The sequence below is a fragment of the Gopherus flavomarginatus genome, chromosome 4 (assembly GCF_025201925.1).
Source record: "Gopherus flavomarginatus isolate rGopFla2 chromosome 4, rGopFla2.mat.asm, whole genome shotgun sequence".
Lineage (NCBI taxonomy): Eukaryota > Metazoa > Chordata > Testudines > Testudinidae > Gopherus > Gopherus flavomarginatus.
The window spans coordinates 66,511,489-66,531,928 of NC_066620.1; the positions used below are offsets into that span (position 1 = coordinate 66,511,489).

A 20,440-nucleotide genomic window follows, 5' to 3' on the forward strand; every position below is an offset into this window, starting at 1 on the left:
GCCAAGGGTGTACATGGTAAAGTCCCGCATCTGGGCCAAGCTGCAGGGTGCAGGTGGGACACCAGCACCATCCCTCACCCATCACCCCAGGAGTAACCATTACAGGGACATTCAGCCCCACCTCTGAGAGGGAGCAGCCCCGCAGGGATTAATGACCATGGTGCTCAGCTTCAGGAAAAACACTTCCCAAACACGTTCTACCGACCTGCCCTGTTCCAAGGAATTGACAACTGGCACCACCCTACTCGTGCCCAGTTCATCGGGTATCGCCAGATTATTGTGCCTGGGACATTCATGCGTCCAAGCGATGACACCGATGGTGAACTAGGACACACGCCCAGGAAAGTATCTGCTTCTGTTACCCCAGGAAGAAGATTTACACGTGGCTGGCATGAGAGACGGGGGAGCCGGTTGTGAGAAGGGGGGGGGCGGGACCCGCAACACCCGCTGTCCCATCGCCAGTGCCAGGGATCCCTGCGCTGGGCAAGGAGCAGTTCGCCTTCCCCCACCCCCGCTCATCCACGAGCCAGGCAGGCGGGTCAGATCCCTTCGCCCCACCGGGATCCGGTGCCCTTCCTCTCCTACCAGGGGATGAGCCGGGGACTCGGCTTCCCCGGAGCGCGCAGTCTGCCCCTCGCCGGCTGAACTCCCGCCTGCCCCGGTGCGGTGGCAGCGGCGCAGGAAGGGGGCTGCTGCCCCAGCATCACCAACCTGCTCCTGGACGGCTCCGAGTGGCCACGCTCCGACTCGCCCTCCGTCCGCTCCCGCGCTGCTGGCTGCTGCTGAGCGCCAAAGTGATGGAGAGACCTACATGTAGACACCGGGCTGGTCCGGCCCCGCCCACTGCCCGCCTTCTCCCAGGGGCGGCTCTAGACATTTCACCGCCCCGAGCACGGCGGCATGCTGCGGGGGGCGCTCTGCAGCTCGCCGGTCCCGCGGATCTCCCGCAGACGTGCCCTGGTGCCTCGGCTCCATCGGGAGGTCCACCGAAGCCGCGGGACCAGCGGACCCTCCGCAGGCACCCTGCCTGCCGCCCCGGCAGAGCGCCCCCCGCGGCATGCAGCCCCAAGCACGCGCTTGGCCTGGGCTGGGGCCTGGAGCCGCCCCTGCTTCCTCTCCTCCCCCAGGCTCAGCCCAGCGCCCTCCCGTTCCCTCGGCTCCAGGCCGGTACCCTCACTGCCCCTGGCACCTTCCTCTTCTTCCCCAGATACCCTCCCTCTGCCCTCTCCTTCCTTGGCACCCCACCTCTGCTCCAGGCTGGCACCTTCCTCTATCCCCCTCCAACCCATCTCCTCCGCTTCATGGCTGGCACCTTCCTCTATCCCCCTCCAACCCATCTCCTCTCCGCTTCATGGCTGGCACCCTCCCTAGCTGTTCAATCCCCTCTCCTCCCAACCAGCAGTCCTTCCTCCCTGGCGGGCACCACCCCCTCCCTTGTTCTCTGCTGCCCACCCATTAAAGGGTTCCTTGCTCTTCCCCTTTGCAAGGCACCAGGTGCAGTCTCCTCCACTCAGAAGCCGGCCCAGGGCCCAAAGTGGGTCATGGATATTTCCAAGGCTGGGGATGAATCTTAACAAGGCTCTTGAGTTGTCTGCCAGGCACCACAGCCCTTGGCAGAGGGCCCTTCTCCTCTTCAATAAACCCCACTCTGTCCTGGGTGCCTATTAAACAGGCAGCAGGAGCCAGGAGATGCCAGGGTGTATTTATCATTCCAGAGACTGGTGAGCCACCAATAACTCCTAGAAGTTCTGCTGGGAATCAAGCTGGCTTCCTCCTCTTCATTCATTGTGCGCTGCACAGGGGCCTCGGCACAGAAACAAGCTCTTTGCCCCCTCACCTGCTACTCCTGGTCTTATTCTCCAGCTGAGCTTAGAATCCTGAGGGTCAGAGCACTGCCATCTCCACTACAGCCCTCATGCAGAGGAGCAAGAAGCCTCCAAAGGGGCAAAGAGCTTATTTTCTCATCCTTGTCCCCAGCATGCATCAGTCAGGGAGAGGAATGCACAGGACTAGGAGCAGAACTGTTTCTCAGAGTCGCTGCTACTCCAAACGGCTGCTCTAGCATCACTCGATAATGACTGCTCTGCCCATTTTTGGCCCCTTCCATGTGAGGATCCCAAAGCACTTTACAGACATCAATGAATTTAGCTTTGCAGGCCTGCTGTGTGGTTTAGCATCCTGCTCCTCAGCTTGCAGATGGGGAAAACTATAGCACATGGGGACAATGACTTGTGTAAAGTCACACGGTGAGTCAGGGCAGAGGATTCCTGGCTCCCAAGCCAGTGCTTGAACCAATAAACCATCCTTCCTCTGCTTCAGAAAACTGTTCTTCAAAACCAAGTGGCATGGACTGATGGAGCCCAACCCTCTACGCACAACCTCCCCGGTGCGAGTCTCTGCCTACCTCATCAGATCAGTTCAGCTTCTGGCTGACGTCCCACGTTGGCTGTCCCCAGGCTGGGTGCATGTTGCAATACATTTCCCAAAGCACTGGAACACGTATGCTCACTCTGTCTCAGACTTTGTCTAGACAAGGAGCTAAGGTGTGAGATTAGCACACGCTGGAGGGCAGAGAAACTAAGGCTATGTCTACATTTAAAATGCTAGAGGAGCAGCTGCGCCACTGCAGCCTTCAGTGCAGACACTACCTCTGCCGACAGGAGAGGTTCTCCCATCAGCATAGTTAATCCTCCCCCCCTTCCTGAGAGGAAGTAGCTAGATCGACAGAAGAATTCTTCCATCAGTCTAGTGCTGTCTACACCCAGGTTTTTCACACCCCTTACAGACACAGTGATACCGATGTAAGTTCCTAGTGTAAATTAGGCCTCGGCTTTAATTCAAGCAGTTTTAACGTGTTAAAGGAAGTGTGCCTTGGGCTAGTTAGGCCTTGGTTACACACCAGGGCTATGTCTACATTACAGCCTATGTCGGCAAAATTTATGTTATTCCACCCCGCTGAGAGACATAAGTGACACCGTATCGGTACAGCTGCGCCACTGCCGCACTGGACGTATAGACATACCCTAATTGTATCACTTTAACTATACTGGTACAAGTGGTGGAGTGCAACCTCCTAGTGTGACACAGCCATCTGCGTATAAATGTGCTTTAGACCAGTATAGTTGTTCCCCTTTCTTATGGAAATAAGCTACACTGGTAAAAGGCACCTTTACACCAACATAACTACATCCACAAGGAGGGGTTGCACCAGTGTAACTATATTAGCAAAACAAAAACACAGCCCTCGCCCAAATGTGTGTAGGTCACGCTTCAGCAAGCGAATATCACATCATAAAGCTAGTCTAGGCAAGGCCTTTTTGCTGAGGCTTGCCCCTTAGAGTATGTCTGGACTAGAAAAAAAAGGTATATTCTTAAACTGAGTTAGCTATCCCCATTAGAAATACTACTTAGCACCTACTCTAAATGCATTATAGAATCATAGACATGTAGAAAAGGGACCTCAAGAGATCATTCAGTCCAGCCCCATGTTAAGGCAGGACCAAGTATACCTAGACTCTCCCTGACAGGTGTTTGTCTAACTTGTTCTTAAAAAATCTCCAGTGACAGGGATTCCACAGATTCACTTGGCAACCTAATCCAGAGTTTAACTACCATTATAGACAGAAAGGTTTTCCTATTATCTAGCCTAAATCTCCCTTGCTGCAGATTAAGTCAAGTACTTCTTGTCCTACCTTCAGGTAGGTCATGGAGAATAACTGGTCACTGTCCTCTTTATAACAGCACATAACTTATATGATGAGTGTTACCAGGTCAGGTCCCTCCCTCAATCTTCTTTTATCAAGACTAAACATGCCCAAGTTTTTTAACTTTCCACATAAGTCAGGTTTTCCAAACCTCTGACCAATTTTTTTTTTTTTTGCTCTCCTCTGGACTCTCCAATTTGTCCACCTCCTTCTCTGCCATTGTAGGGGTTGACCCTACAGGGTGCACAATAGAGAGATACTTGTATTCAACCATCACTAGGGTTAACCCCCTTACCCCATATATATAGGTTAGTCATTACTCCTAGAGAGCTATTGTTTCAAGTTACCTGTCTACAGACTTAGATGGCCTGCCATTGAGGTCACCTTTGCAATCATGAGATCTAGAATTTTTTTTTTAAATCAAATCTTATATGGGGCACATCAGAGAAATCAGTTACTTTGTCTCACCACAAACCCAAGTCCAATCCAAGCATTGGTCAGAGCAAACACAAATCAGTCTTATTTCCAGCTGATATACAGTGATTGAACTGATTAGAGTATATTGGCTCCAAACACACCATTGTAATAAAAGCAATGTCTGCTCATGTCCTAGAAACTGACACACAAAAGTAATCAGATGCTCTCAGTATACAGCACCCCTTCCTATGTGTAAATCAACTGGACAATGAGGTCAGAAGACCAACAGCAATGGCAGGAAACGGAAGTTGCAACTGCTGCTACTTATCGAAAATCCCCTCTATTGCAGCTGTCTTATGTTATTAAGAAACATCCTTCCCCCCCAAAAAATTCAACTTTTCGTCAGCTTCAGATGGTGACAGAAATTAGAGATGGAAAAACCTCCAGTAGATGCCAGCGTCTCCATCTCCTAGGGCAAGATTACTCTCTGCAGTCAGACTTCTGCAGCTATGGAATATGTTCCAGAATCCAGCCCTGGCTGACGAATCATGCTCCAGCACTGCACTTTCATTTAAAGAAAAGAAAATATGTTTGTAGCCCTTACAGTTGCAAAAAAGCCTTGAAAATATGATCCAAATGTAACCAAAGCAGTGATGCCTGAATCTGCAAACAGCCTGAATCAATAGCTCAGAGAGAGGTGAACCACCTATTCACCTCAATGAGGCACTGACTCTGAGACCTAGTCATGGCGAAATTAGAAATCAACATTGTTATCTAATTTACTGCTATAATTTTAGCAGAGGCATTCAGGTAACGTCCTTATCCCACAGTATCAAACCACCTCCACAGCTGCCCCTTGACTACTTCATTGATGCAGTTATGTATTTCAGTATAAAACTGTGTGGCACATTGAAATTAGGTAGGGACAGCATAAAATAAACAACACAGGGACTGCTGATCTGAGGATATTATTCATTTCAGATCCAAGTTACTAAAAGCCTTCTTTTCTCACGTAAATGAAGCTCTTAACGCATCTCCCATCTGCTACATCAGAACGTTGCAGAATCAAGGGGTCATGCTGCAGAATTCAGACCCATCTTGCCAGGAGTGTATGGAGCCTGTTCTATAGCCTACTTCTCAGAGCGTTCTCCCCTGTTGATTGACATGTCCTGAATGATGGAAACTCTGTCAGGGAAAAATCTTTCTGTGGGAGTAAAGACAGACAGAACCTAAAAAAAGGACTCAGAAACCACCAGAAACAAAAAAGATCAGACACAGACTTGTCCCTGCGCTTCAGCGAACCTGAGTTAATGATCTCTAACTTAATTTGCCTTCTGTTTCAAGCGCAATGGGTCTGAGAAGCACCAGTAGGTCCCACTGAACTCTATGAGTGCTCAGCCCTTCTGTAGATCAGGCACCGCATGTCCTCTTGAGACCTCTGCACTCAGGGCTCAGAACTGTAAACTGAAGCAAAAATCCAAGGTAACAATTTGCTGTAGATTCCACAGACACTCTGAGCAAGTCATCCACAAAGTTGTTATTCGTGCCCCTGTAATTTCAGGAAGCGAGTGCTCTCAGGGATGTGAACAGTCAGAATGCAAGGGGAAGGGAGACACCACCTCCATCTGGGAGGATGTTATAGGAAATTTCTACTTCAGGACTGGATGTTTATAACCTACCGTGTTCCCCAACGGGTTCACAATCAACACTGTATTTAGTGCTTTCAAGCTTCAAAGTGCTCGACAAACATAATCTAATTCATTCATAGACCTTTGCAAGAGACGCCAGAGCTTCCAAGCACAGGAATTAATTTCCCTTCAGTAGAGTCTTTAGGCTTAAAATACATTAGTGTCAAATCGCACAGCAGCCACCAGTGACCACTAGGAGATACAAGCCCAGCACCGTGTAGGAAATGACAGAAGGACATAGCAGTTTTCATCTTCAAAGTGCTGTATGCACACAGAGGCCCTGATCCTGCAACTGGATCTGTTCAGGCAAATCCTTGGCCCCTGTGGATCTAACTGCAGGAGCAGGGCCTTGGGTGACGTAATATCTTCTACTGGACCAACTTCCGTTGGAGACAGACACAAGCTTTTGTGCTTACACCTGAAGAAGAGCTGTGTGTGGCTGGAAAGCTTGTCTCTCTTACCAACAGAAGTTGGTCTAATAAAAGATATTACCTCACCCACCTCGTTCCTCTGATATCCTGGGATCAACACGGCTACAACAGCACTGCAAGGCAGGTAGGCAAGTCAGTGTTGTAATGAAAACTTACCCAAGAATGAAAACCCAAACGGCTGGGCTACTTCTTTAAACTCCACTCAGGAAACGACAACTTCTGGCAACTGCCAAAGGCAGAACTGAAGCAGGCTTCACTCAGTAAGGTGAACTGAAAGTCATTTCAGGGCAGGATCCGCTTAGTGATATTTACGAACATCGCTGCCTTTGTCGGGTAACTCACATCACCGCACGACACAGGAGTGCGTTTGAAGAAGGTGACGCTAATTCTGTTAAGTAGCCCTGGATCTGAAGTGTAACTGGTGACTTGCAGTCCATGTGGCAGGGTTTTCATTACAAGACAGATGAATCACCCTGTATCTTGTGACTCCACCTAATCCACATGCAGCTAGGAGCCCTGGCTTGAGCAGCTACGGTCTTGCCAAATACCTTTCCAATAATATCTCAGTCACTGACCAAAAAAAAAAAAAAACAAAAACAGAAATGATTCACGCGCCTTCACAGCACAGCGTCTAAGCTATTTGGTAGGAACAAACACCCACAGAAACCTGGAGAAAACCAGAGCTTTGTGCAGGAATCAGCACTGAGAACTTTACAAATCATAGCTACCGCACACTGAGCTAAACTGTGCCCTGGATTACAATCGCTGCCTTGGAGCCTAAGGGGAAGTAAGAGCCCCTCTTATATCCCTGCATAGCCTCCCTAGGGAAGACACACAGGCATAACGGGGTGGTGTACCCACTACTCCTTCCTGACCTGATGGTTGGGGTGGGGCAGGGCAGGGCAGTGCGTTGGCTCTAGCCCCTGTAATGTTCTCATTAACACAGCTGAATCCTCATAGTGCCATCACAATTTGCTTCTGCTACAGGCCAGCAACAAATCTAGAGCACAGGGGAAGCAAAGAGGATGCTGTTCCTCTCTAAAACCTCCCCCTGCATTGCTTCTAGGGTGGCACAGCTACATGCCAATCCTGCTTGCACCAGAGCCATGATCCAGCACACTGGAGCTTCCAAAACCTTCCAAAGTGCGGAGCGTTGGACAGAAAACTCCTCACAAATGGGCCATCTGTATCCTTCCCCTTCAGCTATTTTTTTTAACTCCATAAATAAATGTGCTACATGATCTCCTTTTACACATCCCATTTCCTGCAAAATGTTTAATGAAAGCTTCATTTGTTTTCAGCCATTCAGTGTCTTCTACTTAAGTAACAAAATCCAAAGGGAAAAAACAAACACCTGTCTTTGAGGGGCGCAGCAGAAAATTGGATTTGCCCTAGACGTTGGGCAATACACCAGATAATCTCAAGACTTACTTTTCTCTCCTTGGCCAACATTTGATTTCTAGGGTCCCTGGGAGCTGGTCAATATTTGTATGAGCTCAGTGTGTTTAGAATCCTTTACACTTTGCACCCATATAGAAACTTTGGTCTGGAGATCTGAAGCATCTTACAATCATTCATTAACTAACCCTCACAACCCCTCGATAACATGTAGAGTATGAGCACTATCCTGGGGCGACAGATGGAGAAACTGAGGCGCAGAGAGATGAAACGTCTTGCCCAATGTCACACAAATGAGCCAGTGGCGGAACTGGAAACAAAATCCAGGAGCTCTAAAGTATCAGTCTCCCGCTCTAAGAACATGACAATATTCCCTTACTGAGCCTGGAAAAGAACCAAGCATCTAGACTTCCAAACCTCTTTAGCTACTAAACTTTGCTTGCTAGTGAAGACCTGCTTGCTCCCCAATGCACAGGCAAAACCTAGTATTGCTGTTGTAACATAGTCTGGGGCTGCTTAGCACCCCTCCCCTCTATAGACAAGAGTAGCAGAGACAGGGATCTATAGACACCTACAAATGGGGAATCACAAGCCTGTAACTCTTATGCATTCCCACGCCCTTTGCCAGTTGGCACCAAGAAGTCCTGGGGTCACCCCTCCCATCATTTTGTTCCAAAACAGAGCTCAGTTTAGAAGGTACTGGAGAGCATAAGAGGCTGGGGGCAAGGAGTCATTATCCTCTAAGACAGAGGTCAGCAACCTTTCAGAAGTGCTGTGCCGAGTCTTCATTTATTCACTCTAATACATGGTTTCGCGTGCCAGTAATACATTTTAAGATTTTTAGAAGGTCTTCTTCTATAAATCTCTAATATATAACTAGACTAATGTTGTATGTATAGTAAATACGTTTTTTTAAATGTTTAAGAAGCTTCATTTAAAATTTAATTAAAATGCAGAGCCCCCCGGAGTGGTGGCCAGGACCCAGGCAGTGTGAGTGCCACTGAAATCAGCTTGCATGCCACCTTCAGCAGGCGTCCAATAGGTTGCCTACCCCTGCTTTAAGCTACTGCTGATTCCAGTTATAGCTGCAGTCAGCAGTGATTGAGTTGTCCCCTTCTGACAGATGTTCGAGGGCCCACATGTGAAGTGAGTTGGTGGGTTCTCAGCCCAGTTCCCAGTGGACATGTGTCCATGGCACATAACCCACCATCACTGTTGGCACTTATTGGACCATTTGCTGGCAGTTTCCGCAGAGGCCAAGGAACCACTAAGATGGAGCTCCTGTCTAGAGAGGGTCCCTGCAGAGCAGGGATGAGAAACACTACAGCAAGTCCCCTGCTCTGTGCATAGAGGCCATCCATCTGCAGAGCTCAACCTGGCACCTGTTGGCACTAAATCCATTCAGGGCTTCTCCAAGTGGATTTCCTGTTCTAAGCTCCCAGGCCCTGGCAGCTATCCGCAGGATGCCAAGGGGTCACTCTGCCGCAAAGGGCTCTGTGAGAACAAAGGCAGAAGCACAGGAATTGCGTCATTAGTGTCCCATTAACACGAAAACAACACCATAAAACCAGCCAAGCAAGACACTCTGCCATGGTCTGCATCCTTGGGCATGGGGGAAACCCTCACTGGCTGCAGCCTCTCTAACACATCTGGGGTCAGCTTGCTGAGCTAATCCCTCACTGCCAGCAGGAGACCCAGAATCTAGTCTCCCAAGCACACTTGGTCTTAACACCACCAGTTGTGCACTGCAGAGCACGCCATGCTGCCGTGGTGAAGACAGTAACAGGGATATAGCTGCTGGATGGGCAAGAACGCTCATTTACCACATTCAGTGTAGGGTAGCTGCCCCCTTGAAGCCCTGCACAGCTTTGAATCCCCACAGCAGATCAAGCACTAGTCTGCAGCAGCAGCTCCTGCCTTGATCCTGAAACTGGAACGTTAGTCTTGCCCCAGCTCTGGGGGAAATGGGTTGGGTGGTGTAACAGGCATTTCCCACCTCAGAACTGGATGCAGCCACTTAAATCACCAGCCGTGAAAGCGCGGAGAATTAGGGGCTGCTGAGAAACCAACAGAGAGTTTGTTAAAAACAGAAAGGGGTGGCCAGGAGCGGGGCTCAGGGCATAGCCATGACGAAAGGGTGGATCTGGAGCAGAACCACACTCTGCATGTCCCTACAGAGGCAGAAAATGACTGCCTTTTCACTGCTGTTCTTATCAAAAAGGGGACGGGGGTATGTGTATTGTAATCAGCTGTTCCAAGAAATACATAAGTGGCGCTGGAACTATTTCAATTGCCAGCTAGTTGCTGACCATGGGAAATAAACCCACAAGCAGGAGCCTAGGAATTGGGTTAAAAATGAGACTTTAACATCTGTTGATGATTCATTTGTAGACAAAAATGAACAATACGAGAAGTGTCTCTACTAAAAAACACCAACCCAAGAAACAACAGCAGCCACCTGGTGTGTCCTTAGGTTCTGGGGAGGGGGAACAGAGCAGGGATGATGCATTATTTTATGTTTACCTCCTCACTTTACCAGGCTGAGTCAGAGATCCATGGGCATGGCAGATCCACCATCCCATCTATTACCTGAAAGGTTAGAGGTTCCGTGTGAAAGAGCCAGGGGGAGCTGGCTGGCTGGCTGAATATCTCCTTGACAGCTCAAAGCAGAGCTTGGCCCTTTTGTATTTGAACACAAAGTGAGGGAGAGGTGGCAGGGGAGCTGGGAAACTAACCTGGTTTATTTATGCGGGCTGGTTTGTTTCCAGGGAAGAGTATGTCACAGTCCTCTCCCAAGCTTTGCCCACAGCTTCAGTTCCACCCACTAGCATCACCACTCACAGTGGACTGTGCAGCTCTTCAGTGTGATCTTCCCTCTCCTTTCTAGCATGATTCAACCTGAAGTGAAATAGTTAACAAGCCTGACATTTACACTCTCCTCACCTTGCGTCATAATTAACACTTTACTGAGAAGAATGGGGGCAGTTCACTTGTCCTAGAGCACCAGTATCAGGAATAGGAATCGAGAGGACTTGCAGCCAGTGGGAGCAGGGGATAGACCAGAGAATCACACTGTCACCAGGAAAGGCAGGTCTACATGATTGGGGGTTCCTTACTGAGAAGAATAGACAGGCCTGTAACTAGAGCTGATCCGGAGAACAGAAGGGTGTGCTGTCTGCCAGGTGCTAAGATACGGGATGTGGACCTGACACTGAAAAGGATCCTAACGGGAGTGGGAAAGAATCCATTGATTGTCCTTCATGTGGGAACGAATGATACGGCTAGATTCTCGCTGGAACGTATCAAAGGAGACTATGCCAGGCTGGGGAAGACGCTTAAGGAAATCGAGGCTCAGGTGATCTTCAGTGGGATTCTGCCTGTTCCTAGAGAAGGGCAACAAAGGTGTGACAAGATTATGGTGATCAACAGATGGCTCAGGCAGTGGTAGTGGTGCTATAAGGAGGGCTTTGGGATGTATGGCCACTGGGAAACATTCATGGACAGAGGACTGTTCTCTTAGGATGGACTTCACCTGAGTAAGGAGGGAAATAGACTTCTAGGATGAAGCCACGCCCAATTGATTAAGAGAGCTTTAAACTAGAATTTGGGGGAGATGGTTGGGAGATGTCCAGGTAATCACCAAGCCGAAATTTAACATTGAGAGGGAGGAAAACAAAGTAAGAAAGGATACAGCCATGGGCAGAAGAATGGACATAAAGAGGAAGGGTAGTGTAGATACCAGTCTAATAGGTGATACTGGTGGTAGAATGTCTGTGCCTAACCAAATAAAGAATGTCAGTGAAGCCAAACAGCAAAAATTAAGACGTCTGTACACTAATGCGAGGAGCCTAGGTAACAAAATGGAAGAACTAGAGCTACTGGTGCAGGAAGTGAAATCGGATATTATAGGGATAACAGAAACATGGTGGAATAGCAGTCATGACTGGAGTACAGGTATTGAAGGCTATGTCTTTAATAAGGCTTAGGGATGATGGAAGGATGTGGTAATATGAGCTAATTCAGTTCAAACTAGATGGAAGGATAAACAAATGGGAATGAGGATATGATATTACCACATCCGATATTACCACATCCGAGGTAGAAGCCAAACTCAAACAGCTTAATGGGACAAAATCAGAGGGCCCAGATAATCTTCATCCATGAATATTAAAGGAAATGGCACATGAAATTTCAAGCCCATTAGCAAGAATTTTTAATGAATTGGTAAACTCAGGGGTTGTACCGTACGGCTGGAGAATTGCTAACATAGTTCCTATTTTTAAGAAAGGGAAAAAAATTGATCCGAGTAACTACAGGCCTGTTGGTTCGACATCTGTAGTATGTAAGGTCTTGGAAAAAATTTTGAAGGAGAAAGTAGTTAAGGATATTGAGGTCAATGGTAATTGGGACAAAATACAACATGGTTTCACAAAAGGTAGATCATGCCAAACCAACCCGATCTCTTTCTTTGAGAAGGTAATAGATTTTTTAGACAAAGGAAACGCAGTGGATCTAATTTACCTCGATTTCAGTAAGGCATTTCACACGGTTCCACATGGGGAATTATTAGTTAAATTGGAAAAGATGGGGATCAATATGAAAACTGAAAGGTGGATAAGGAACTGGTTAAAGGGGAGACTACAACGGGTCGTACTGAAAGGTGAACTGTCAGGCTGGAAGGAGGTTACTAGTGGAGTTCCTCAAGGATCAGTTTTGGGACCAATCTGATTTAACCTTTTTATTACTGGCCTTAGCACAAAAAGTGGGAATGTGCTAATAAAGTTTGTGGATGACACAAACCTGGGAGGTATTGCTAACACAGAGAAGGACCAGGATATCATACAGGAAGATCTGGATGACCTTGTAAACTGGAGTAATAGTAATAGGATGAAATTTAATAGTGAAAAGTGCAAGGTCATGCATTTAGGGATTAATAAGAATTTTAGTTATAAATTGGGGACACATCAGTTGGAAGTAACAGAGGAGGAGAAGGACCTCAGAGTATTGGTTGATCACAGGATGACTATGAGCAGCCAATGTGATATGGCTGTTAAAAAAGCTAATGCGGTTTTAGGATGCATCAGGCAAGGTATTTCCAGCAAAGATACAGATGTGTTAGTACCGTTATATAAGGCACTGGTGAGACCTCATCTGGAATACTGTGTGCAGTTCTGGTTTCCCATGTTTAAGAAGGATGAATTCAAACTGGAACAGGTTCAGAGACAGGCTACTAGGATGATCCGAGGAATGGAAAACCTGTCTTATGAAAGGAGACTCAAAGAGCTTGGCTTGTTTAGCCTAACCAAAAGAAGGTTGAGGGGGGATATGATTGCTCTTTTTAAATATATCAGAAGGATTAATATTAGGGAGGGAGAGGAATTATTTAAGGTTAGTACCAATGTGGACACAGGAACAAATGGATATAAACTGGACACTAGGAAGTTTAGATTGAAATTAGACAAAGGTTTCTAACCATTAGAGGAGTGAAGTTCTGGAACAGCCTTCCAATGGGAGTAGTGGAGGCAAAAGACATATTTGGCTTCAAGACTAAGCTTGATAAGTTTATGGAGGGGATGGTATGATGGGACAGCCTAATTTTGGCAATTAATTTTAGCAATTAATCTTTGATTATCAGCAGGTAAGTATGCCCAGTGGTCTGTGATGGGATGTTAGATGGGATGAGATCTGAGTTACTACAGAGAATTCTTTCCTGGGTGCTGGCTGGTGAGTCTGGCCCACATGCTCAGGGTTTAACTGATCGTCATATTTGGGGTCGGAAAGGAATTTTCCTCCAGGGCAGATTGGCAGAGGCCCTGGAGGTTTTTCACCTTCCTCTGCAGCATGGGGCACAGGTCACCTGCTGGATGATTCTCTGCAGCTTGAGGTCTTCAAACCACAATTTGAGGACTTCAATAACTCAGACATAGATTAGCGGTTTGTTATAGAAGTGGATGGGTGAGATTCTGTGGCCTGCATTGTGCAGGGGGTCAGACTAGACGATCATAATGGTCCCTTCTGACCTTAAAGTCTATGAGTATCAGGCTCTTTGCAGACTCAGGCATTGCGGATATTTGTGTCGTGATTTTAATTTTCTCCTTCACAGTCTCTAGGGCTACAGATTTATTTTAGCTGAATGCTGAGCGCAGGCGAGTATTCTGGTCTGCTCAGCTGCCATAAGCCAGCACAGTTCCACCCCTGCTTGTCTCTCCAATAAGCTTTTGCTAGAAGCAGCTGCCTAGAGCAGGCTGTGAGTAAAAGTGAGGCTTCAAATCAGCAGAGAAATCAGAGATGGGAGATGCCTCAGTAGATTCCACTTAATCTCTCCCAAGGAGGGCAGGATTAGGCCCTATAGCACATCCCCCTAGAGCTCTGTCCAGCCTAGGGCCTTCTTCTCTGAAGAGGCAATTCACAGCTCAGTGCCAAGAAGGTCCTCCAGAGTCAGCCTGCATGTTTCCCTTTCATACCTTTATCATTGGCTTTATTGTACAGCTCCTAGCTAAGAGCCAAGCAGGGTAAGGTCCATGCTGTATTGTGGGGGCCTATACCCAGCCCTGGCTCCAGCAGCAGGGATCAGAACTAATAACTATTTTCACAGGGCTCAGTGGCAAAGCCAATGCATGTGATGACTGCCCTCTGCTGGGGAATGACAGAAAGCACCTGCATGTATGATTCCCTTCCTAAAAGCAGAGCAACTGTTGTGACTCCCTCCCTCCCCGCATGCAGACAGGGCTGCTCACTGTGCCCCAGACAGCCTCTGGGGAATAAGAGCACTTTCTGTGCCCCACAGGAGCATAGACAAGGCAGCCTGCTTGTGCCTCTAAGCCCCCGATGATGCAGATGGAGACGCAATGGTTCACGCTGCCTATTGTGCCCAGAAGGCCTCCCCAGGCAGTAAGCCCAGTGACGGGCTGCTCAAACAGACTAACGGATACCAACCCTGTGCATCCCGCACTGGCCCGAGGTCCTGGTCCCTCCCCTCTGGCCCAGTGCTCCCCTCTGGGTGAGGCCTTGTGGGACTCTAGCCATCCCTGCTGTCCTGGGAGGGGCAGCGGGGTTTGGGCTCTGCCTTTCCGGCTCAGCGGGCACACACAAACCCACATTGTCTGTGAGTCAGGGAGCGGCCCTGCAAGGGGCCCCCTTAGGCCGCTCAGCCCAGCTGCCTCCCCACAGCCCTACAGCAGGGCCAGGCTCAGGGGTGTCTAGTGCCCCGTGGATTGGGGGAAGAGCCTGGGTCTGCGGGACTGGCATGACAGGAGGCTAAATCCAAACGGCAGCTCCAGGGAGCCCGTGGTCACTATAATCGCCAGAGCAGTCTGGCACAGCTGGGGAGGAGGGGGAGTTAAAGGCTTTGAGGGGCACGGCCCCTAAATGCTGACACTGTTGGGGTCACATGGTCATTGCTCCTGGCCAGACTCCTCCTCCCACACTCATTTGGACCGAAGGACACCCCTGTATGGATGTGAGGGGACAGCCACTCACTCTCTCAGGAGGCAGGGCATGGGCTGATGGCCAGGGGCTCCGCCCCCCTAAAGCCTGTAAGGGGCTTTCCACTCCACCCAGTTCACAGGTCAGTGGGGGAGCAACTGCCCCTCTGCCAAGAGTGCTGTCTATAGTGCCCTCACCTGGACAGGCCAGCTTTGGAAGTGATCTTTTCCCACTTCCCTCCTCCACACCAGCAGCCTCTCCTGTACTTCCCTCCCCACCTTCCTTCCCCATGCCAGCAGCCTCTCTTGTACCTCCCTCCCCAGTTCCCCTGCACTGCCTCCCTCCTCCATGACAGCAGCCTCCTGTACCTCCCTCCCCAGCCACTCTCTTCCCTGCCACCCCCCTACCCCAACACCCGCTTCTTTAGTCCCCCCCAGGACTCTTCACTCCCTTTGCCACTCCTCCACCTCTAACATTCCCTTCTTCCCAGCCTCTGCCCCCTGCCAGTGCAAGCCATACCTTCACTCCCTCCTACTGCAATAATTAACCGCCTAATGGCTCCACTTCCCCAGGCGGGGGAGGCTGGTTGCGGAGGGACAGCCCCGCTGCTGTGGTGCCGAGAGCAGAGTGTACCCAGTGCCCACGTGGCTGACTGCTCAGGCATTACACACTCCCAGCAGGGTGCAGAGGGGAAGGAGATCCCGTATACATCACCTGGGGGGGACGGAGCTGAGACCCCAGCAAACTCCTTATGTATAACATGGGCTTGCATTAGTAGAGTGGTTCCAGGAGTGACCCATGTTCACATGGCCCCCAGGAGAAACTCGATGGGGTTTCCCAGCTTCCCGCTGCTCTGGGGTAGGTGCAGAGGGAATGAACTGCTGGTGGCACAGCGACACCCACAGCCAAGCTGCCCACCTCCCATCCATTACCCTCACCCAGACCCTGCCCCCTCAGCCACAGGGAAGCCCTTCTCACCTTGCTCGTCAGGCCCCAAGTGAATTCCATCGAACTCTAGTGGTAATGTCACTGCCCCCCACCACAGGGCACTGGCAGAGCAGGGACTTGACATACCAACTCAATAGGTGCACTGTGCATGTGAACACCAGCTCCTTAGCTGCTGGAGCCAGAGCGCTGAGAAGGAGCAGAGCTCTCTGCTGAGAGTGGCTGCTGGAGGCCAGCCAGGCTCATCAAATACAATGAGGGAGAGATGGACGGCTGGGAAGGATCAAGTCCTCTGCAGGAGGAGGGAGCTGTCACAGAGGCCTCCCTCACTCCGAGACCACATGTCAGCTCCCCTCACCTCCATTCCTGCCTGCCATGGCAGCTCTCCCCAGCCCAAGACTCCATGCCCGCTCCCATTGACCCACAGGACGGCACATACAACCCTATTTTATGGCACCTGCAGCAGTGCACACTCTGCCCTCATGCACTTATGTGCAGGTGGTGCCACTGTAGCTGGCATGGCAGTACTGTCTCCCTGCCTATGAGCTCCCCAGAAATGGGGACTTCTTACAGATTTCTAAGAATGTGCCCATCACCTTGGCTTCTGGGCATATTTACGGCCCTTTAAAAATCAGAATGAGCCATTCCCACTGAGCGCTGCTCCCTCAAAATCCAGCACCACGCCTATGTAACTACTCCCTGCACCTTGCAGCCCAGGGCCTGCCAAGCCGGCACATGGCCCTGGGGTAGCAGGGTGCCAGAGGAACCCGGACTGACCCTGGCAAGACACACTATACCACTGTGTTTTCATCACCTGCCTGTCCCAGCAGCTGAATGCCAGCCCTGACAGCCAGAGGATGAGAAAGGGGCTGGAAGACACCCCCACCCCCTCCTTGGCAGCACTAGAACAAACCAATGTCTGGGTTCAGGGTTAGCATGATCTTAGCTCAACCCAGAACAAGCTTTGCCACCAGGAATGCCAGGATGTAACACTGACAGCATGCCTGAGTTCTGGCCTTCCCATCCAATCATGTCACTGAGCCACCTGTGTTTGGGGATGGGCAGGGATTTGAAGCTACTGACTCCGACATCCCAGCTATCAGCCCTGCAGATGCTGGGTCTGGCAAACCTGCTTCCCTGCCAGGGATATCTGGTCCTCTCCTGCATCACACACACAGAGCGGATTTAAAAAGGCCTGTAGTAGTGAGCAGTGTTCCCACACCTTCTCCCCTTCACTGCTAATACACAGAACTCTACCTCCCCTAACAACAGAGAAAGCTGTACCCACACTACCTGTAGATGCTGCAGCTATGGAGCTATCCCTCCCCACAGACTCAAGCTCCAGCCTCTTACTTTTCATTTTAAAGAGATAAAGTGTCTAGCTGTCACGGTTATGCACAAAATCTTTCAATGTAGCCCTAGTCGCCTGCCTGAGTCTGCACACAGCCTGAAACAAGAGCTCTAAAAGGTTAACTGATCTCCTGAGTATCTTTCTCCAGTATTTATCTTGTCTAAACAGAGGAAGCTGATGCTTAATCCATGTTTTGGAAAGGCAGATCTTATGCGTGATGCTTCAGAAAATGTTTTCTCTTTAGATCTAAGCAGCTGCTGAGCTGTTATTAAACATTTCCCAAATGGCTGGAGAGCTCCCCAGCCTTAGCGGCTCCTGACATTTTTACCATCATCTCAGCCATGTTAGCATGCTCCCAAGCAAGAACACTGCACAGAGGCCAATGTGTACAGTGCCATGACAACATATCACAAACAGGGAGGAATTAATCTGCAACATCCAAAAGTGATTGATCAACTCTTACAGCAAAGGAGAAATGAGGGAAAGCACCCAGCCCTCCCCATATAGCACCCTGAGCAATTTCCCCCTCCTCCAAAGAAGACCTTTGCAGTGTAGCTTGAGGTCAGCAGACCTGGACTATTTTGGACTTGGTGGGGAAGAGAACTCCACAGCCAAGAGGCCCGTACAGAGAATACCCTGCCCTCTGCCCCTTCTGTTTCATACCGAGCAGTGCCACTACCTCAACTGCAGCATGGGGAAGAGGCAGTCTCTTAAATAGGCAGGTCCTGGGCCATCTGGGGCTTTCCTGGTCTTAAACTCCATCTAGACATCCACAGCAGGCATCCTGGAGCACTGTCGGCTGGTGCTCCCAGCAAGATACACCACTGAGTGGACAGCACAAGCTTCTGCCGGGATTTAAGATGCAGTGTGATGCAACAATCCAATCCTGAGCTGGCAAAGGCATGAATCAAAGTAGCAAAGTCCCCAAGAACAAGAAAAGAATGTGTCCTATCTCCTCCTAGACAGATACAAACGAGAAAAAGTCTCCCATACTAATGCTGAAAGCTGATTAAACAGTAACTGGCAACCTAGCCAGCTCTTAGGTTGGGAGCACTAGTAACACATGGCAGGCAAACATCCTCTCTGTATCTTTTTGTTGCTATCGCCAACCCACCAACAATCTCTGCCATGCTACAGTCCAGTCAAGCACTGGAAAAGGGACTTGCCTGCAACAGCTGAGTGGGAAGAGATAGGAACTGTTATAATTATTGGGCTTAAAAATCTACTTTATTTGTAAGCTTAAATGTAAAAAGTATGTAAAACTTTATAAACTGTTACAATGATGTATAACTCTGTTTGCTTGGTTGGGAATTAACTACAGAAAATAAGTCAAGTTTTTTTAATACTAAAGTGTTATGAACGAATGCAAGAAAACCAGAGACACGAACTAAATTAGTCTAAACAGAAAAAAGCCAACTGATATGATTTAAGGACTGTTAAAATTCAATTAAACAAACAACAACAAGACATGACCCCTGAAATCAACAGACTAAAATTAGTGCGGCAAATATGAGACATAATTGGTAGACAAAATAATGAAAGATAAACTATACCATCCATTTCCCCTTGGGGTTTTTTAAAGAGAGACTTAAAAAGACCCAAAGAGCTTGTCTCCTCAACACACTTTGGCTTATTTTGTTTTATTTTATTTTTCCCAGCCCCCAAGACAGAAGAAGCAGATCAATCTGAAAGCTTTTTTCTTGTGCTTGTTTAAGGAACATGTTTTTTATTTGTGAGTTAACGTTCAAACAGTGCAAAGGCTATTCGCCCTTAATATCAATACAACAGACCAAAGGGAGGGGCTTAAGGCCATGTCTAACTTTAAGCACATTGTCTTTAATGGGTCTACTCACAAAGTTAGACCTGGCCACGAAGCTGATCTGAAGACTCTGCAGCTTGGCTCTGCAGGTGGTTATGAAAGCCTGCCAAGTCCTGGACAGAAGGGTCTGTCAGAGGAACAATCCTTCCCCTACACACCCCAGGAGAGTGCATGGCCTCGAACATGGGACAAAGGAAGATGACTCCCAACCCCATCAGTGCAGGGAAAATGGCCCTGGTGGGGTGATCCCATAGGGCTTGCTGGGAGAGAGAGTAAAGTCCTGGCATGTTGTATGCTGGGCACAGTACAGCAAAGTCTGCAGCAGCGAGGAGACACAGAGTCTTACGGCCCTGCTAGCAGCTCCTTCCATCCTGGGTTGGGAACAGCCTTATCTCAGACCCTCAGATAAAGAACATTTCTGTGCTAAAGGCTGCTGCAGAGCAGCCCGGCTCTTATTACATGTGGCTTTCTGGACTCTGCAGAGGGGCCAGCAAGAGGCCTGCAGGGAGGGACAGGATTCTCTCTCCCTAGCAGCGTTTCACTCATTTGCTCCCTGGTTGCCAGCCCCTGGCTTGCTGACTTTAAGAACATAAGAATGTCCATTCCGGGTCAGACCAATGGTCCATCCAGTCCAGTATCCTTCCTGTCTGTGACAGTGGCCGCTCCCAGATGCTTCAGAGGGAATGAACACAACAGGGCAATTTCAAGTGATCCATCCCTGTTGTCTAGTCCCAGCATTTAGAGGCTAGGGACACCCACAGAATGGGGTTGCATCCCTGACCATCCTGGCTAATAGCCATTGATGGACCTAGCCTCTAGGAGCTTATCCAATTCTTTTGAACTCAGTTAGAGTTTTGGCCTTCACAACATCCCTTGGCAACAAGTCCCATGCGCTGTGCATTGTGTGAAGAAATACTTCTTTTTGTTTGTTTTAAACCTGATGCCTGTTAATTTCACCTCATGAAACTTTGCATATCATGAGATGTGCTCATGACTCAGGAAGGCCCAGTCTCACAGCAGTCTCTCTCACTTCAACCACCTAGCAAATGGTGACAGCTCCGCCCGGTCAGAGAGAAATGCCCCAGCTAGAACCACTGGGCTGCACCATCCCTTTCACTTGGCCCATCCCCTGCCTGGGACCCCCATGGTGAAGGGGGTCCTCCAGAGTAGAGCCAGGGCACATTGTCCAGAGGAGCGGGTGTATGTGTGTGTATCCCTGTCCACAGAGGTCTGCAGTTCCAGACCAGGAAATCTTGCATGTT

At 49.1% G+C, this 20,440-nt stretch overlaps 1 protein-coding gene across 3 annotated transcripts in view; it reads right to left on the reverse strand.

Annotated features, from left to right (window-relative positions):
* The window catches only part of SLC29A1 (solute carrier family 29 member 1 (Augustine blood group)), a 201,883-nt gene that overhangs the window by 176,624 nt on the left and 4,819 nt on the right, over positions 1-20,440 (reverse strand). Inside the window, exon 2 of one of the 3 annotated variants that reach the window (XM_050950035.1) lies at positions 10,374-10,536. The exons of 1 other annotated variant lie outside the window; for it this stretch is intronic. The gene's annotated coding sequence lies outside the window, so the exon portion shown is untranslated. Of the gene's footprint in view, positions 1-711; positions 825-10,373; positions 10,537-20,440 lie in introns of those variants that run through there. One more of the 3 variants, XM_050950034.1, reaches the window with a different exon arrangement.